This window comes from Mauremys mutica, chromosome 3, assembly GCF_020497125.1.
Source record: "Mauremys mutica isolate MM-2020 ecotype Southern chromosome 3, ASM2049712v1, whole genome shotgun sequence".
Classification (NCBI taxonomy): domain Eukaryota; kingdom Metazoa; phylum Chordata; order Testudines; family Geoemydidae; genus Mauremys; species Mauremys mutica.
The window spans coordinates 176,622,970-176,641,106 of record NC_059074.1 but is presented as its reverse complement, the minus strand read 5'-3'; the positions used below and the strand labels follow the sequence as shown (position 1 = coordinate 176,641,106).

Here is an 18,137-nt window from a genome sequence, read left to right as displayed (position 1 = left end):
TACAGCTGGTATGGTTTTTTTTAAAAATGCATTTCCGCTCTGAACAGAACACTTACAAAAGAATCTTATGGAAATTAAAAGGGATGAAAATATTAATTCTATAGAAATATAATAGAGTGCTATAACTATTACTCCAAACCCCCATAAAATTTACCAGAAATTGAGATCTTGTCTATATTTTTTTACCACCTACAGAATTTTAGAGCATGGGTATAATACTCGTCCTTTCTGTAGAACGGTTTAAAATAATCTATATGTAACCTACTGCCGAAGGTGTGTTACAGATTCCTCTTTGTGCTAATCCAGAGGATGAGTCCATGGGTATGTCTACACTGTAATAAAAGATCCACGGCACAGAGTCTGAGAGCCCAGGTCAGCTGACTTGGGCTCACAGAGCTCAGGCTGCAGGGCTATAAAATTGCAGTGTAGGCATTCGGGCTCAGGCTGGAGTCCAGGATCTGAAACTGTGCAAAAGCCTGGGCTCCAGGCCATACCTCAACATCTACACTGCAATTGTATAGCCCCATGAGCCCAAGTCAATTGACGCTGTAGATGTACACTGTGACAGCCCTGCAAACGGAAAGCTTTAGCTCAAATTTCAGCAGCATGTTCTGGAGGCCATTGGGCCTATCCCATGTGTGTCAGGCAAGAAGGCAACCATCACATATAAAAAACATATTTTATAAAATTCTCTAGGACTTCAAGGGTGAAATTGTCCTAGAATTCTACTAGGAACAACCATGCTGAGGGGGAAAAAATGGTCAACTGCAGTTCCTGTAGCATGTTCGTGACCTTCATTTTTTAATGTAATTCTGAGTAGTGTGAGTCAAACGGCAAAGACAAGGCTGAGTTATACAGTCAATGTGAAGCCTACACATCAAAAAGATTTTTCCACCCTTGTTCACTTGGGTTGGAGTCAATCGTTTGACCTCCCTTTTGAAGAGGAACACTTGCACCCAACCTCAATGTTCTGCAAACTAGAAAAATAAAAGACGATTTAAAGTGATTTTTGTACACAAAAAAAAACAACCAAACCACAAACTTCAAAAGGAAGTCACTGAGCCAAGTAGCTACAGAGGAGTATGTTTCTCTTAGTGTTTTAATCTGTAGCTAATTATCCACTTGAAATCCTTCTCTTCTGGAGCACTGTACTTCATACAGTTCAAGGCTAAAGGGGGCAGGAGGGAGTTGAAAGAAATGGAAATGTGCAAATCCCAGCCCCAGTGCGGCTAAAAACGACTCTGTGAGGTGAGTTTTTAAGCGGATGCATGAAATTCTTTACACTAATCTTGTTAATAAATAACAGGATTTGTGTGCAGAGATCCCATGCTCGGGTCTGTAGGATTGCTACAAAACACAAAAAATTGCTGCAGCCAAAAGAGTAAGCCAGTGGCTGGTTACATAAGAATGAGACTAAAGAGAATGATAAACAGCACAGAGGATGTGTGCAGAAGGAGGATGTGTGCAGAAGGAGGAAAGGAGGACAACGGGAATGGAGAGGTAGGGAATGACTTGCAAACTCATAGAAAAAAGCCACATTCAACACTAAAAACATCCAGCTCCAGGTGATTTTTATACCCTAAACATATTCCTGCTGTCCCACTTCCTTGATATTCCCATTCCTATAATGATTGGAATCTGAGCTGACACTTGATTAATCTGCAGAACCTTGTAAAATTGCAAACAATGACATCTTGTGGATATTTTATTTTCCCATAGAAATTAGTGGAGCTGTGGCAGCAAGTAGGTAGGCTTCGAATTCCCATAAAATGTTTTATTCCAGGGGACTCCAAAAGTGCAATACAAAGTATAATCAGACAGCTTCACTTAATAGCCTTTATCTGGGATTAATCCTGCTCAGGCTGAACAGCTATGAAAGTTTTTGACTGACAGGTAAGTTAAGATTTTGTGTTCTTATGTAATGCAACTTGACAAGGCCTACTGTGGAGTCGAGAGAAAAGGAGGTATCTGAAATAAACTGTGTGGAGTACTTGTTGAAACTGTGCCTTGAGCATGACAATGCTTCATGTCCACTGCTAAGGATGTAAGGCCAAGTTTTCAATATGGATGTCCAAGCTCCTGTTTAGACAATAAGCAGCTTGATTTTCAGAGGTGCACTCTAGGTCCGATGAAGTACATTAGCCCTGCTTGCTATACCATTGGTCAGAAAAGTCACTACTGCTGATCTTTGAGTGGCACTCATTTGGGACTGGTCAAATCTCCTCAGATTGTTGCCAAAAGTTTTGTAGCCATTTACTGTCTCTATCAAGCCTTCTACTCTGATACCTGTCCCAGAGCTTCCTATTGAGGTGGCTGTGAAGGAGGTGACTCACATTATTATTAGGCCTGGTCAAAAAAATTGCATCAACTTTTTTTTTTTTTTTTTAAAGTAGAAGATTGTGGCTTTGGCAAAACCAAGGTTTTCACGGCAAGTGTCTACTGTCCTTGAAATATTTTCATTGGAAAAACAAAACCCCAAGAACTGGAAGAGTTCAGGTTGTATTTTTATTTTGTTTTAAATAAAAAATTTGCATGGAAAAAAATCCTCATCCCACAAGCTCCAATCATTATTAATGGGTTATATGTGCAATGGGCTGTTCATTTGTTCTCTTGCTAACTTAGCTGCTTCAGGATGATTCAGAGACATTAAGGGCTGTTACAGCCAATATAGTTAATCTCTATGCTCTTGCTAAATACATGTATCTTGTCTGACAATGGAACCAGCACCTTGTGATCAGCAATTTGGGTCTAGCTCCATGATGAAGAATTAAAACTTCCCATAGGGTGGGAGAGTGGTCAGCTGGCTAGGGGAGGAGATTGGGAGTTATGACTTCAGTGGGGAGTCTTATTCCCTGTTCTGCTTCTGGAATGTGACCCCCTGGTAATTAGGTCTGTTGTTGACTGGAAAATCACCTCTAAAAAACAAGCGAGCTGGCTTTCTTTGTCATATCTTAGAGGTTTGAGGAAGGGAGCTTTATCACAGTCAATGGAGAAATTACTAATAAAAAAGGCACTTCATGTTCTATTCTTGTGGCTCTAAGATTCTTGAATGATCTGAGATACAGTATTTATACTTGGTGATGCAGTTGTATTGCTAGCTTGAACCTTGAGCCTAATAAGTGATGGCCAGTGAACTTACACTACTTGATTGCAAAAGTCTGGTTTACTAGAATCTGAACCTCTGGCAATTCTGTATCTGTTTTATTAATTCATTTTTATATTTACCCTGACAACTTGGGTTAGGAAAGGAGCCAGCTATGGGCCACAAGGCAAAGTACGCTTACAATTATGTTGCTTTTATCAATTAAGAAAAGCTGGATATTGTTGGGTACATAATCAAATGTTAACTGATGAAAATTTAAATGCTTTGCAGGAGTAAAACCTTGCAAGTTTCCACTTAGCATTTGGCTTTTCACTACAGAATTGGAAGGCATAGTATTTAGAGTAATAAGAGACCGATCAAATAATTCATGCATCTCTGCCAGGGTGTGACAGGGGCATACATCCATTCTGCACACTGCACAAAATACAAACAACAAAAACCACCGCAGAGGGGTGTGTGGTGTGCTGGACTCTCTTTCTCACCCACAGAAACTTCATCCTGGATCTGGGGTGGTATTCACACTCCAGAAATTCCATCCTGCACCTGAGAAACCTTCTCAGCAATTCAGCATTTTCACATTTAAAAAAATGTGAGTCTAACCAATTCCCTTAACCAATTCTCCTTTTGGACCCCTCAATAGCTCTACTTAAGAAAGACAATCCATTGTCCATTTAATTTTTTAATATTTAGATTGTTATTGAAACACATGCATGAAGCTAAACATAATCCTTGAAGTCCCCTCACTGACTCCCAATAAGATGTGCAACACACCATGGCTATAATCATAATTTTATATGAATTATGGGAACCGATGACAGTTTTCTCACAGAAAATAGATGAAATGTCAGAGCCTCTCTTGAATTCTGCTTTTCCCCAGAGACCATTAATATAAACAGAACTGTAATGACTCATCCGCTGTGAGTCAGAGCTTCAGCATTGCTATTAGGAAAGGACAAATAACATTTTTCCCTAGGTCCTTCCAACAATAATATTTCTCTTTGATCCATTCAGGCGCCCATCTGCCCTAGCTGTCTTCCCTCCTATTCCAAGGTTTGCCTGGGGAAACAGGATTTTTAAAATCTGGAGGCGGGGGGGGGAAGAGGGGAGGGAGGAACACCCATTACAAAACAGCTGAGCCCTGAAGTATTTGGGAACCATCCAGAAAGTGCTGTATTATCATCTGATGTTGAGTTTGGGTGGGGTCAGGCTCAGCACTTCGTGACATGAGTAGGCCAAAAAATTGCCTGCTTAAAGGAGTCAAAACCTTTCAAACTTTAGATTTTTTGAGTGTGTTTCAAATCTGTTGGAAATTTATTGAATACACCCTTCTCCCCCAATCCCAATATCCACACTCCCCATCACGATACCCCAGATCCCCCCTTCCCCCATCATGATACTGAAGCTTCACAGAAATACAGGAAACGTTATTAAACCTTTTGCTGTTATTCCAGTGCTGGGATATGTGGGTAGTTTTGTGATGTACGCAGTCGGAAATTAACGTGAAACACTAACATTCACTTGTGACCTAAACTAGCATCAAGGTCTCCTGAGGTGAAAAGCAACTGAACTAAGCCATTGCGCCTCTTAGCCCAAAGAATCATGTCTTTTAAGTGCATTCCTGTTGCAGGCATCAGTGTATTGTTATGACATATAGTATATGCCCAAAGGGCTTCTGTTAATGACTTTACACACTGGACGTGATCTGTGTCCTTGGGCAATTGAAGATAGCATCCATCTCCCCCTTTGGAAAACGTAACATTCACTTGTGTTTTTTACAAGTAAACTTTTGTCACCCTCAATTGGACCTTGCCATTTCCCAGCATTCAGGACTAGGCTAGTCTTCAGCATGGCTCCAGCACAGAAAGGTTGTTTGTTTTCCTTAGACAAATCACAAAATCGTTTCTTCTTTGTCTTTAGCTGTAGCCTGTAACTGATGGCAGTAATCAATCAGCTCATTAACTTTAGTTAGGAGAGAAAGGGCTAGACTATGGCTGGCATTCGGGGCCTGTGTTCTACGCGCAAGGGTGCTTCACTGCCACAGAGGACTCAGCCCAATTCTCCTAAAGCTCCAGAGAACTGTGATTCTGAAGCAGCATCTGTGCCACCCTTCAGAAAGATGCAGCTTGTGCTCCTTCTCCACCAGTTCAACCCTGCTGGCCAGTAGCTCTGTCCCACCCAACCTTCTTAGGGAAATGAGCGGCAGCTCAAGCCTGGAGCAGCACCTCTACTCCCCACAATGACTGTGGTTAACTTAGCTTCTGTATAGGGGCAGATATATTCTCTGTGCCCTCTGCCCCCTCACAGGGTCAGTGGAAATCTGGCATTGAGTGTGGAAGGTCAGAAAAGTCCAAGTCCATGTGTCAAGGTTCCTCCCCCACTGTGAGCTTTAGGGTACAGATGTGGGGACCTGCATGGACACTTCTAAGCTTAATTACTAGCTTAACACTGGTAACACTGCCACCATCCAGAAATTTCAGTGTCTGGATCACCTTCTGTCCCCCCAAAACCTTCCCCTCCCTGGGCAGCCTTGAGAGGCTTTCACCAAGTTCCTGGTGAACACCGATCCAACCCCTTGGATCTTAACACAAGGAGAATTTAACCATCCCCCCTCTCTTCCCCCACCAATTCCTAGTGAGTCCAGATCCAATCCACTTGGATCTTAACACAAGGAAAAAATCAATCAGGTTCTTAAAAAGAAAGCTTTTAATTAAAGAAAGAAAGGTAAAAATTATCTCTGTAAAATCAGGATGGAAAATACTTTACAGGGTAATCAGATTCATATAGCCCAGAGGAACCCCCTCTAGCTTTAGGTTCAAAGTTACAGCAAACAGAGGTAAAATCCTCTCAGCAAAAAGGAACATTTACAAGTTGAGAAAACAAAAATAAGACTAACACGCCTTGCCTGGCTATTACTTACAAGTTTGAAACATGAGAGACTGATTCAGAAAGATTTGGAGAGCCTGGATTGATGTCTGGTCCCTCTTAGTCCCAAGAGCGAACAACCCCCAAACAAAGAGCACAAACAAAAGACTTCCCTCCACCAAGATTTGAAAGTATCTTGTCCCCTTATTGGTCCTCTGGTCAGGTGTCAGCCAGGTTTACTGAGCTTCTTAACCCTTTACAGGTAAAAGACACCATGTATCTACCTCCCAGAATGCTTTTAGTTCAAAGTTTTTATATTTTATGACAAGAAGAAAGACAAAATGTGCAATACCTATAAACCAACAATCCCCATAACAGCAGCATACCAATGCCATCCAATTCTCAGTGTGCGTAACCAGGCAGACAGAGGGAATCAGACTGCTAACCCCATTCACCTTGCTCTGTGGGAGATGGACAAGAAAGAACCACCTATTCTGAGGTTTCCATACCTATCTTTGATCACTATTCATTGGGCAAATCGCTGATGCCTGACCACCATTCAGCAATGTTAATTCTGGCCCAGATTGCTGCCCTTCTAAGTAAAACCCACAGGAGGGATTGAGAGGAGCCACAAACCCCAGAGATTCCCCTCCAAGTTTCCACAGAAGCATCTCATCTGGCAGAAGGGATTTGGGGAATTACATGGAGTTAGCAGGGCCCAAACTTCATGGTGTCCATTGAGATGCAAATGCTGTCCTGCAAGGGTGGCTGCCCTCCACACTGCCTCCATCCCCTGCCAAGATGCTCTTTCTGGGTGCTCTGCTCCAATTGAATAAGTCCCTCTACAGCAGCTTCAGTAGCAGCCATGGGGACTCAAAGAATTAAGGCTCCTTCAAGTAGCTTTAATTTCCTATGAAGTTAATTCCCTGAGCTGAGCAGGAGCCTATACCAAGGGGATTGACAAGTCCCCTGCTGCCTCCTTTACTGAGCAAGTTTGCAAAACCCAATGAAGCTTCTGTACAGTGCACTCACAGGGGAGGTGATGCTGCAAAAGTAACAATCCACCCCAAGCACTAGGGGGCACTCTGACTAAATAGAAATCAAAACAGGTTTTTGTTGCTTATTTTAAAAAATAAGTAATAAATAGTAATAATAATTACTATTTACAGGGAGGACAGGAAGAACTTGTAAATAGTTTACACTGTACTTTTTAACTTCTCAAGGGCTTTGGGTAAGGAGAAGAGTGATGGCCATTTTGGCATCAAATCACAGAAGGAGCTTGTTTAAAGCCTGCCCACCAGCCCAACACAGTCTTGGAGTGTAATATATTGACTCGCACACAAGACTGTAAATTTTCACGCTCTGGGAAAAGGATGCTTCTCCATGGAACTAATGATTTAAGCTTACAGCATTCTTGTTGATTGATACAAACCGCATGATTTCCCTCTGGTTAGCAGGGTAGCTGGGACTGTCTCACATTATGTACTGATGATAAAGAGTCTGAAGTTATTTTTTCAACTATCTTCCTAAAGCTTCCTGACAAATGCAATTGTGAAGCAGGCAGTGCATTTTTCTCTATAATACTGGCTTTCTACCAGGAATGGGTATTGGTAGATTCCTCAGTATAGATCCACTTACAAATAATAGGTTTTTTATGCTATATGACCATCTGTATTCAAGATGAAAACTACAGGGTGTAGTTGAAGGTCTGGAAATTTATACCCACCCTTCTCCTCTGTTAGGATCATTGTGATGTAAAATGTGTTATTTTGCCTATAAACCACAGAATTTTCTAATACTCATTTTGATCATAATTAAAAATATCTTTTGAGGGAGTCCCACAGAGGGAGAACCAGATAAATATAACACTCTAGGTAATGATCAAGTGAAAAAAGTCCTCTATGGTGAGCTGCAACTCCGAACGTGCAGGCAAGGAGGTCAATGTAAATGCTTCAGACTCACCCTTAAGCAGAATCTCAACTCAGGCAGCATAAATATTGAGAACTTAGAAAATACAGCCAAAGACAGACCTGAATGGAGAGCAAATGTCAGTACAAGTTGTAAACACTTTGAGACAGACATACAAGACAAACTGATTGAAAAAGGGACTAAACGTCATAACAAGTCTTCAGTGGGAGCCTACACGTTCTTACGTAACATCTTGCAGAGTGGACTATACAGCCACAAGAATAACACATGAGATACCATGACGACCGTTGTATGCAATGATGACAGCCATATATATAGATCTAAGCAACAGTTATTAAAATTCAAGTCAGTGTGCCTGTAAGAAAGGACTGCCAATGTGAAATATCCATCAGAAGTATAACTTCTTTTTGAGTAGGGATAACATTTACAATAACATCAGCATGAACAGTGCACTCTAATGGAGTTGTATCTAACAGGCAATTTTCATGCACAATCATCACAGCAGTATAGTGTCATGGCAAATGCACATATGGTGCTGAAAATCTGGCCCATCATACTCCATTAGGCCTTGTAGAGGTGCTGACTCACCCCTGGGGTGCCTCCTGCTGGTGACTTCTGGGAATTAGCTCAGTTCCAGCTCCAGAGCACCCTCTGCAGGCCAGTGATCCACCTGTCCTCTGGCTCCCGTGTCCCTCCCTGGACCCGGTGCCCTTTTACCTGGGGTGCTGCCCCCTGGCAGTAACCCCTTTCTCAGGGGAACCCCCACCTTCTATCCCCACCTCACCTTAGTATATGGCTACTGCCAGTCATCATCTAGCCCCACACCCTGGGGCAGACTGCAGTATCAGCCTACTCATCACAGGCAAAGGGGTTTGGACCTGCTGCCTTGGCCTACCCCTGAGCTGCCCTCTGCAACCCCCAGTACCTGTTAGACCACTGCTAGGCGGCAGCCTGGGGCTTTCCAGGCTAGAGCTCCCCAGCTCCTCAGCCTGTCCCCAGCCCTGCTTCGCTCAGGTACTTTGTGTCTAGCTCCCTACAACCAGGCCCTTCTCCCTCAACAGACAGAGAGAGACTGTTTGGGTGTCTGGCTCACAGCCTCTTATAGGGGCCAGCTGGGCCTGATTGGGCCATGGCCACAGCTGAGCCTACTTTCCCCAATCAGCCCAGGCTTCTTGCCCCAGCCACAGCCCTCTCCTGGGCTGTTTTAAGCCCTTCAGGGCAGGAGCAGGGGACCACCCTGCTACAGGCCTCAATTCAGGAAAGCTCTTAAATACATACTTAAGTTCATTCCTATCCAGGACAGCACCTAAGCACATGCTTAACTTTAACCATGTGCCTAAGTGCTCTCCTGAATTGGGGTCTTAATTTCTCTGTCAGCAATAGAAGTTAAATCAGTCAATGAATGACTAACAGAATACACTCCTTCATTCGCACTCTATACACTACTGTAATAATCTTTGTACAAGGTATGCCTTGTCATGTATCATTTGAAAACCCATAATTTTTTGGTCAGTATTGACTTGATAAAATGTGTGGCAACACTACATGTGAAGTTATGAGAGTCCCCTGTATGATGTTATTAACTCATGTTCCAAACCCCACACCCCTGCCCAAGCAGAAATCGGCAAACAGGTCTGTCCTAAACAAATAAATGTGTGCTTGCCTTAATTTGCATGTGAGCACTAAACAGAGTCATCAAGCAGGATGGGAAAACAAAGGAAGTTCAAAAAGGTGAAAAACCCAGCCGGGAATATCCAGTGTTTAATTTGTAATGAAACTAGTGCCTGCCTCAAGCAATTTTTTTTTACATTCATAACTGATGCAGCAAGCCCAGAGGTCCTGGGGCTATGAACTGCCAAGCCTAGAGGTCCTGGGGCTATGAACTGCCAAGCTGGGGCTCAGGCCTGGCAAGCCCTGGCACAAATTAAGCACTCTATCTCCTGGGTCTCAGCTGGAAATATTTTTCAAGACAGGGACTGAAACTATAAAAAGCAGGGGCAAACACCCCCAAGAGACCCCCTTGCTCTCCTCCCTCCTCTCCGCCTATTACATTTTCTGACCACCTGAGAATATAAAAGGAAATGGTCATTGGACTTGTGGGAGTTGTGGTCCTGACCAGAAGAGACTGGTCAGTAACCTTGCTGGAAGTATGTGGTGAGAAATTTTGCTTGACTCTAATATAGTTCGTTAAGTTAGGCACTAATATGTGCTTTATCTTTAGTTTTCTTGTCAACATTTCTGACTTTTATGCTGCATTACTTGTATTCACTTAAAATATCCCTCTTTGTACTTAATAAACTTGTTTTACATAAAGCTACAAAGAGTCCTGTGGCACCTTATAGACTAACAGAAGTATTGGAGCATGAGCTTTCGTGGGTGAATACCCACTTCGTCAGACGCATGGGTATTTACGCACGAAAGCTTACGCTCCAATACATCTGTTGGTCTATAAGGTGCCACAGGACTCTTTGTTGCTTTTTACAGATCCAGACTAACACTAATACTTGTTTTACATAATTCAGTGTATTTAAATTGAAGTGTCTGTGTAACACTATTTAAGATAATGAGCTGGCATATTATTTCTTGAAGGGAATAACAGACTTAATATATGTAGACTGCCCAGGAGAGGGTTGGGCAGTAGAAGACATATATTTCTGGGGGAAGATCCAGGACTGGGGGTGTGCTGGGGTCACCCTGCAGTGTAATCAAGGCTGGTGAGAGCCAGAGTGTAACTTGCAGGCTGTAGTTACACCTAAACGCTCAGGGTGTGACTTGCAGGCTGGAAGGCTGTTGGTGAGTGGCCCAGATGGGAGCTACCTCAGCAAGGCTTTGTAAGGCACCCAACGTTGCAGGGCAGGGATGACACAGCCCCCCACCCACTGGTCTGAATTATACCCGGATATGTCACAGACACCAAAATTTCATCATTACAATAATAATTAATAATGGTAATCTGTCAAAAGATGATAAAACCCAGCTGAAAGAGTCACTCGCATCTATGAATTTAATGCCAGGGGGTACCTGGAGTCCACCTCTGCAGTAGTGTATATGAATTTAATCTATTCACATCAGTGAAAAGCAGAAGGGAAAGTGTTAAATCATTCTTGTGCAATTGAATGAAATATATTGTACAATCACCTATGGTAATACAGCCTAATGACAGGCTGAAGTTGAGAGAATGCTCAGTACTGTCCTATGTATCACATTTCCTCTGATATTCTCTTCCTTTTCTTGGCTGTATAAACAGAATGCTTATGAGATCTTAATTGTTTTTCCATCACCGGCAACAATTTCAATTCCAGGTAATATGTTGGTTGTCATTTTGCAGAAGGAGTATTGGGAATGTTAGATACTTTCTTGCTGAAAAGGAGCCCCAACACCTCCTCCACAACTCTGTGCAAGGGCTGCCTGTGCATTCATGTCACAGGACCAGTGACTTCAATTTGGCATTCTGTAGTTACACAGTGAAACTGGAAAATATGTGACATGAATGATCATTACTAGCCTCCGCTATAGTTCCTGTGGCTGCAGGAGAATGAGAGTTATTGCTTTCTCTGCCTCATCTGGGTAATTTTTGAATGTTGAGGTTGGTGTGAGCTAATATAACTGTCTTCTCAGGAGCCATGACAGAGGGCTGTAAGCCATCAAGTGAGCCATTGTTTAGCTTTCTTTCTTTATCAGTTGCACAACCTCCTCCTCTGCTCGAGTGTACAAGCCATTTCTTATCTCTGCCCATCTAAAATATTACACAAGTCCCTGATGGTGTTCCAGGGCACCCTCACAGACACCATATCTCCTCTGACATCACAAGAGTCAGTAGGTATAGGCTATATATACACACCATACGTTGTGACAAAATGGTTTGCACATGAGGGTCACTAATGTATAAGCTCCCATGCTGAAACTCCCCCTAGAAAAAGATACCATACATAGCACTGTCAGTTAAACCACGCTTTGTTTGGGTCATTAGACCTCCCTGCATTTCCTTTGCGTTACAGCACTGCACAAAAGGAGGGTTAATAGCCAGGCCACTACTGTTCCAGACCAGGCAATCTAAGGGGAGCCTTGGACTAGGGGGCTCCCTGCTGTAACTGAACAGGAAGAGGGAGAAAAAGGGCACAGGCTTGGTCTACACTTAACAGTTAGGTCATCATAGCTACATAAGTCAGGGGCATGAAAAGCCCACACACCTCTCCGTGACATTGCTGTGCTGACCTAATTCCCACTGTAGCCACAGTTAGATGGACAGAAGAATGCTTCTGTCATCATTCAGGGAGACAGGGTTTCTACACTGGTAGGAAAAACCTTTTTGATGGTGTAGGCTGTGTTTACACTACAGGGTTATGCCAGCATAGCTACAGCAACATAGCTATGCCGGCATTATCTCCGTAGCATAGGCAAGCCCCCAGCATAGACAAGACACTGCCAGGCGTTTCTGTCCCTGTATGAACACCACCTCCCCACATGATGCTAGCTAGGTTGACAGAAGGCCTCTTCTAGTGACATAACTCTACATACAATGGGGGTTTTGTCAGCGTAACTGCGCCAGTCAGGAGCACAAAAGTTTTCTTCCATGGACCCCTGACTTATGTAGCTACACCTCCATAACTTAAGCATAGGTCAAGCGTGTGATTTCTGCAAAAGGTGTGGGTGCAGTTTGTTACCACTGCTGCTTGAGAGAACAGGTCGTGTGCACATGTGGTGAATAAAGGATTTACTCTAGGAAAGTACCCGACTATCACCTATTTCTGCTCTAAATGGGAAACTGACTTACAAGGCTCCAAAAGCTGCTTCTACTGAGCAAAGGGGCAACAGTATAAATAAGAGTTGCTGGTTAATACAAAGCATTTCTATAAGCTTCCATTCCAGGGTCTCAAAAGCAATTTACAGACATGGGCCTCACAACACTTCTGTGGGGTAAATTAGGCAACTAGCACTATCCCTTTTAATGATAGGGAAACTGAGACACCGAGACACTCGGCCTGATCCAAAACTAATAGAAAAAGTGACTTGCCATGGTCACACGGAAATTCAGTATCAAAGCCATGAACAGAACTTCAGGCTCCTTGTTTCTAGTGCATGTTCCAACTACTAGACGACTGGGCCCAGACTAGCCTTATTTAGTTAATTTATGTCTAGATTTTTTAAATTTTCTAATGTACTGAATATTTATTAAAGTTTTATAAATCCTTTCTGCTCTCAACTCCAACCCAATGTGCTCAGTGTGCAGTGACGGCATTTCATGTCGTTGTCTCCCTTTACCATGACCTCCTGCCCTTCAGAAATATCCCTTTCCTTGTTAGAACACTAAAGAACAATAATGGCTTTTGTGTCCTAGGTGCTATGTGACAATTATGTCATCTCTGTCCACGCCTTACATTCATTATAGACATTCATTTTTTGACAGCTGGATTCTTCCCTTTTGGGCTTTGGTGCCAATCCAAAGCACAGTGAAGTATAAGAAAACAGATTAATTAACAAGTGTTGGAGATTCTGAGTGCTAAGAGATATACACAGTATATTGAATAAAAAAAGAAGCCTGCAATGCTTTTATAATGGTTTGGGGCATTGCTGATCTGTACCTGTTCCTTCTTTGGGATAAACAACTTCTGGGACAGTGGATCAAGGTCCGTTTGGGTACTTACTGGAGCTCAGGCCTGTACATTTATTTTTTCCATGTGTAGTTCTAAGCCACAAATTGTCACAAGAAGAATGGCTTGGGGTAGAATCAGAATGTTCAAAGCAGTCAGTTTCCTTTACCTTTGTACAGTTGCTATAGATGAGGGGTCAGCAAACTTTGAGAAGTGGTGTGCCAAGTCTTCATTTACTTGCTGTAATTTAAGGTTTCGCGTGCCAGTAATACATTTTACATTTACAGGGGCCAGCGGCTGGGACCCCAGTCTGGCAGCGGGCTGAGCCACTCAGGTCACTACTGGTCTGGGGTTCTGTCCACCAGCCCTGCTCAGCCCACTGCCAGCCTGGGGTTCCATCCATACAGGCCGGCAGTGGGCTGAGCAGGGCTAGTGGTCAGGACCCCAGCTGGCACCAGAGTGCCACTAAAAATCAGCTCATGTGCCACCTTTGGTACGCATGCCGCAGGTTGCCAACTCCTGCTATACACAGAACATGCAACACATTCTCCAGATTAACAGATTTATTTGGGCATAAACTTTCATGGGTGAAAAACCCATTTCTTCAGATGCACGGAGTGAAAATTCCAGATACAGGCATAAATATATATTGGCACATGAAGAGAAGGTTACAAGTGGAGAACCAATGTTGAAGGCCATTTTAGTCAGGGTGGATGTTGTCCACTCCCAATAATTGATGAGGAGGTGTCAATACCAAGAGAGGGGAAATTGCTTTTGTAATGATCCAGCCACTCCCAGTCCCTATTCAAGCCCAAATTGATGGTGTTAGTATGCAAATGAATTGTAGCTCAGCAGTTTCTCTTTTAAGTCTATTTTTTAAGTTTTTTTTTTTTTAAAGAATGTCTACTTTTAAATCTGTTATTGAGTGTCCAGGGAGACTGAAGTGTTCTCCTACTGGCTTTTGTATGTTACCATTCCTGATGTCTGAATTCTGTGTAGACTCCTCCTAATGGTCAAAATGACAGACTGGACTTCTACATAGAGTGCTTCCGTAGATGTGCACAGGCTGAAATTGTGAACAAACAGCATCACTTGCCCCATAACCTCAGCCATACAGAACGCAACACCATCCACAGCCTCAGAAACAACTCTGACATTATAATCAAAAGGGCTGACAAAGGAGGTGCTGTAGTCATCATGAACAGGTCAGATTGTGAACAGGAGGCTGCCAGACAACTCTCCAACACCACATTCTACAGGCCACTATCCTCCAATCCCACTGAGGAGTAACAAAAGAAACTACACCATCTGCTCATGAAACTCTCTGCTACAGCATGGGAACAAATCTACATGGACACACCCCTAGATCCCCGACCAGGGGTATTCTATCTGCTACCCAAGATCCATAAACCTGGAAGTCCTGGACATCTCCCTATCTCAGGCATTGGCACTCTTACAGCAGGATTATCTGGCTATTTGGACTATCTCCCCAGACCTTACGCTACCAGCACCCCCAGCTATCTTCGAGACACCACCGACTTCCTGAGGAAACTACAATGCATTGGTGATCTTCCTGAAAACACCATCCTGGCCACCATGGATGTAGAAGCTCTTTACACCAATATTTCACGCAAGGATGGACTACAAGCTGTCAGGAACAGTATCCCTGATGAGGCTATGACACACTTGGTGGCTGAGATTTGTGACTTTGTCCTCACCCACAAGCATTTCTGATTTGGGGACAACTTGTACCTTCAAGTCAGCGGCACGTCTATGTGTACCCGCAGGGTCCCACAGTATGCCAACATTTTTATGGCTTACTTAGAACAGTGCTTCCTCAGCTCTTGTCCCCTAGCATCCCTCCTCTACTGACACTACACTGATGACATCTTCATCATATGGACCCACGGGAAAGAGGCCCTTGAAGGATTCCACCTGGATTTCAACAATATCCACCCTATCATCAACCTCAGCCTGGACTACTCCACACAAGACATCCACTTCCTGGACACTACAGTGCAAATAAGTGATGGTCACATAAACACCTCCCATACTGGAAACCTACTGACCACTACACATATCTATGTAACCCCTCTGCCAGGCTGAAACGATAGCAGCAAGGGCCAGGTCCAATACCTAGGGGTCCCTTCCCCACAACGTAATGCAAACCAGCTCGAGCCCCCACCCAGTGACCTGGGAAAATCTTACACACACCCCTGGGCGCCTCAAGGAGGCAATACTTCCCCTCTCGCAAGCACAGACTCTTGGTGTAGCAGAAAAGGTTTAATTACATAAGATAAACAACAACAAGCATGAAATTTGGAAAATACCTCAACTGGTCAAACCGTGAGCAAAGACCCACCCCAGCAACTTGGGCCGTGTCCTTCTCTCTGGGCCCTTGAGTCCAGCAACCCCCCAAATCACCCACAGTCCCAAAAGTCCCACAATTCAAAAGTCTCTGTCCCAGGTCAGGCAGCCCAGAGTTCAAGAGTCTCTTTGCAGAGGTCCCCCTCCCCAGCCTAGGTAGAAAGGGGCACCTTACGTGGTTTGGGGCCAACTGCCCTGCCTCTTCGTGGGGTTCTGCTTCCACTAGTCGTCCCCGCAAACAGCTCAGCTCCGCTTACTCTGTGGGCTGCTCCACTCTGCCAGCTGCTCTGGTCCACCAGCTGTTCTGTGATCCGCTCCAGCCGTCCTCACGAGCTGCTCAGCTCCACTCACCCAGTGGCTGCACAAACTGCTCCACTCCGCTCTGCCAGTATTGCTTCAGGCTCCCCTACTCATTAGCACAGTGCTCTCAGCTCAGCAAGTCCAGCTCTTCAGTGATTTCAGCTCCACTCATTAGCACAGTGCTCTCAGCTCAGCAAGTCCAGCTCTTCAGTGATTTCAGCTCATAGTAGGGGAGCCCCAGTACCAGTGAATTCAGCTCAGTAACCTGCATCTAGATTCTTAAGGGAATCAAAAATTAACTCTGACATTCCACAGTGGAGAGAAGCATAGGTGGAACTGGTGCTTCTGGCTCACACAAGGAGCCTGCATCACCAAGTACAGATACCTGTCCCCAGCCTCTCTCTCCAAAGGGTTTTGGAACCCATGTCCCCCGTCTAGCAAGCGCTATCCTGCTGACAATGAAACCCCCCATCACAAGACAATTTTGTAGTTCCCCATTTACCCAATCAGGGTGACAACATTTCATTGCTCCTGCCCCAATAACAACGAAATTGGGGGGTCCCACAGCTGTGAAAATAATCATCCCATGCTGCTTTGCGGTATGCTAAGTGGGGTGGGAGTGCCAATGCAAATAACCGAAACTTCTTTCCGCACTCCCCATAATTTACCACCAGATGTCAGGGTGGGGCTCATCCTGACTCTGCTTACATCTACATGCCTCCAACTTCCATCCAGGACACATCACACGATCCATTGTCTACAGCCAACCCCTGAGATACAACTGCATTTGCTCCAGTACCTCAGACAGAGACAAACATTTACAAGATCTTTATCAAACATTCTTAAAACTATGATACCCACCTGGGGAAGTGAGGAAACAGATTGACAGAGTGAGACAGGTACCCAGAAGTCACCTACTACAGGACACGCCAAACAAAGAAAATAACAGAACACCATTGGCCATCATGTACAGCCCCCAGCTAAAACCTCTCCAGCACATCATCAACAATCTACAACCTATCCTGGAAAATGATCCCCCATTCTCACAGGCCTAAGAACGCAGGCCAATCATCGCTTACAGACAGCTCCCCAACCTGAAGCAAATACTCACCAGCACTAGCAACCAACACTAGCCCAGGAACAAACCCTGTTGCCTTCTCTGTCCCCATATCTACTCTAGTGACCCAACCACACAAGCCACACCATCAGAGGCTCAATTCACCTGCACATCTACTAATGTGATATATGCCATCATGTGCCAGCAATGCCCTTCTGCCATGTACATTGGACAAACCGGACAATTTCTACATAGAAGGATAAATGGACACAAATCAGACATCAGGAATAGTAACATACAAAAGCCAGTTGTAGAACACTTCCATCTCCCTCGACACTCAATAACATATTTAAAAGTAGCCATTCTTCAACAAAAAAGCTTCTAAAACAGACTTCAAAGAGAAACTGCAGAGCTACAATTCATTTACAAATTTACCACCACCAATTTGGGTTTGAATAGGGACTGGGCAGGGGTGAGCTGGAGCCGGTTCGCACCGGTTCGCAGGAACCGGCTGTTAAATTTAGAAGCGGTTTTAGAACAGCTTGTTAACTGGCTTCCCTGCGAGGGAAGCTTTGATGGGCTCTGCCTGGGAAGGGTGTAATTCCTCCTCCCGCCCGCCGGGGGGCGCTGCGCTGGGATGCGGGAGCCATTTGGGCTGCCTCCTGGCCCGGTTGCTGCTGCTGCTCCTCGGACCTCTGGCCCTGGGGCTCCTGCTGCTGCCTGGTGAGTCCCGGGGGGGGGGGGGAGCTGCTCCCAGCCGGTCCCCGTGTGTGAGTGTCTGTGTCTCCTGCCCCCAGCCCCCCACTGTCTGCAGCCCCGCCCCTGCCCCAGCCCCCCCGCCACAGCCCCCCCGCCCACAGCCTCCCCTGCCCACAGCCCCTGCCACAGCCCCCCCCTGCCCACAGCCCCTGCCCACAGCCCCCCCGCC

The 18,137-nt window shown here is 44.6% G+C and overlaps 1 long non-coding RNA gene across 1 annotated transcript in view; it reads left to right on the top strand.

Annotated features, from left to right (window-relative positions):
- The first annotated feature begins 1,438 nt into the window (after nucleotides 1-1,438).
- LOC123367381 overlaps nucleotides 1,439-18,137 on the top strand; it is a 138,722-nt gene continuing 122,023 nt past the window's right edge. The window contains exon 1 of the long non-coding RNA XR_006578431.1: nucleotides 1,439-1,500. This is a non-coding gene — a long non-coding RNA (uncharacterized LOC123367381). The remainder of the gene's footprint in view (nucleotides 1,501-18,137) is intronic.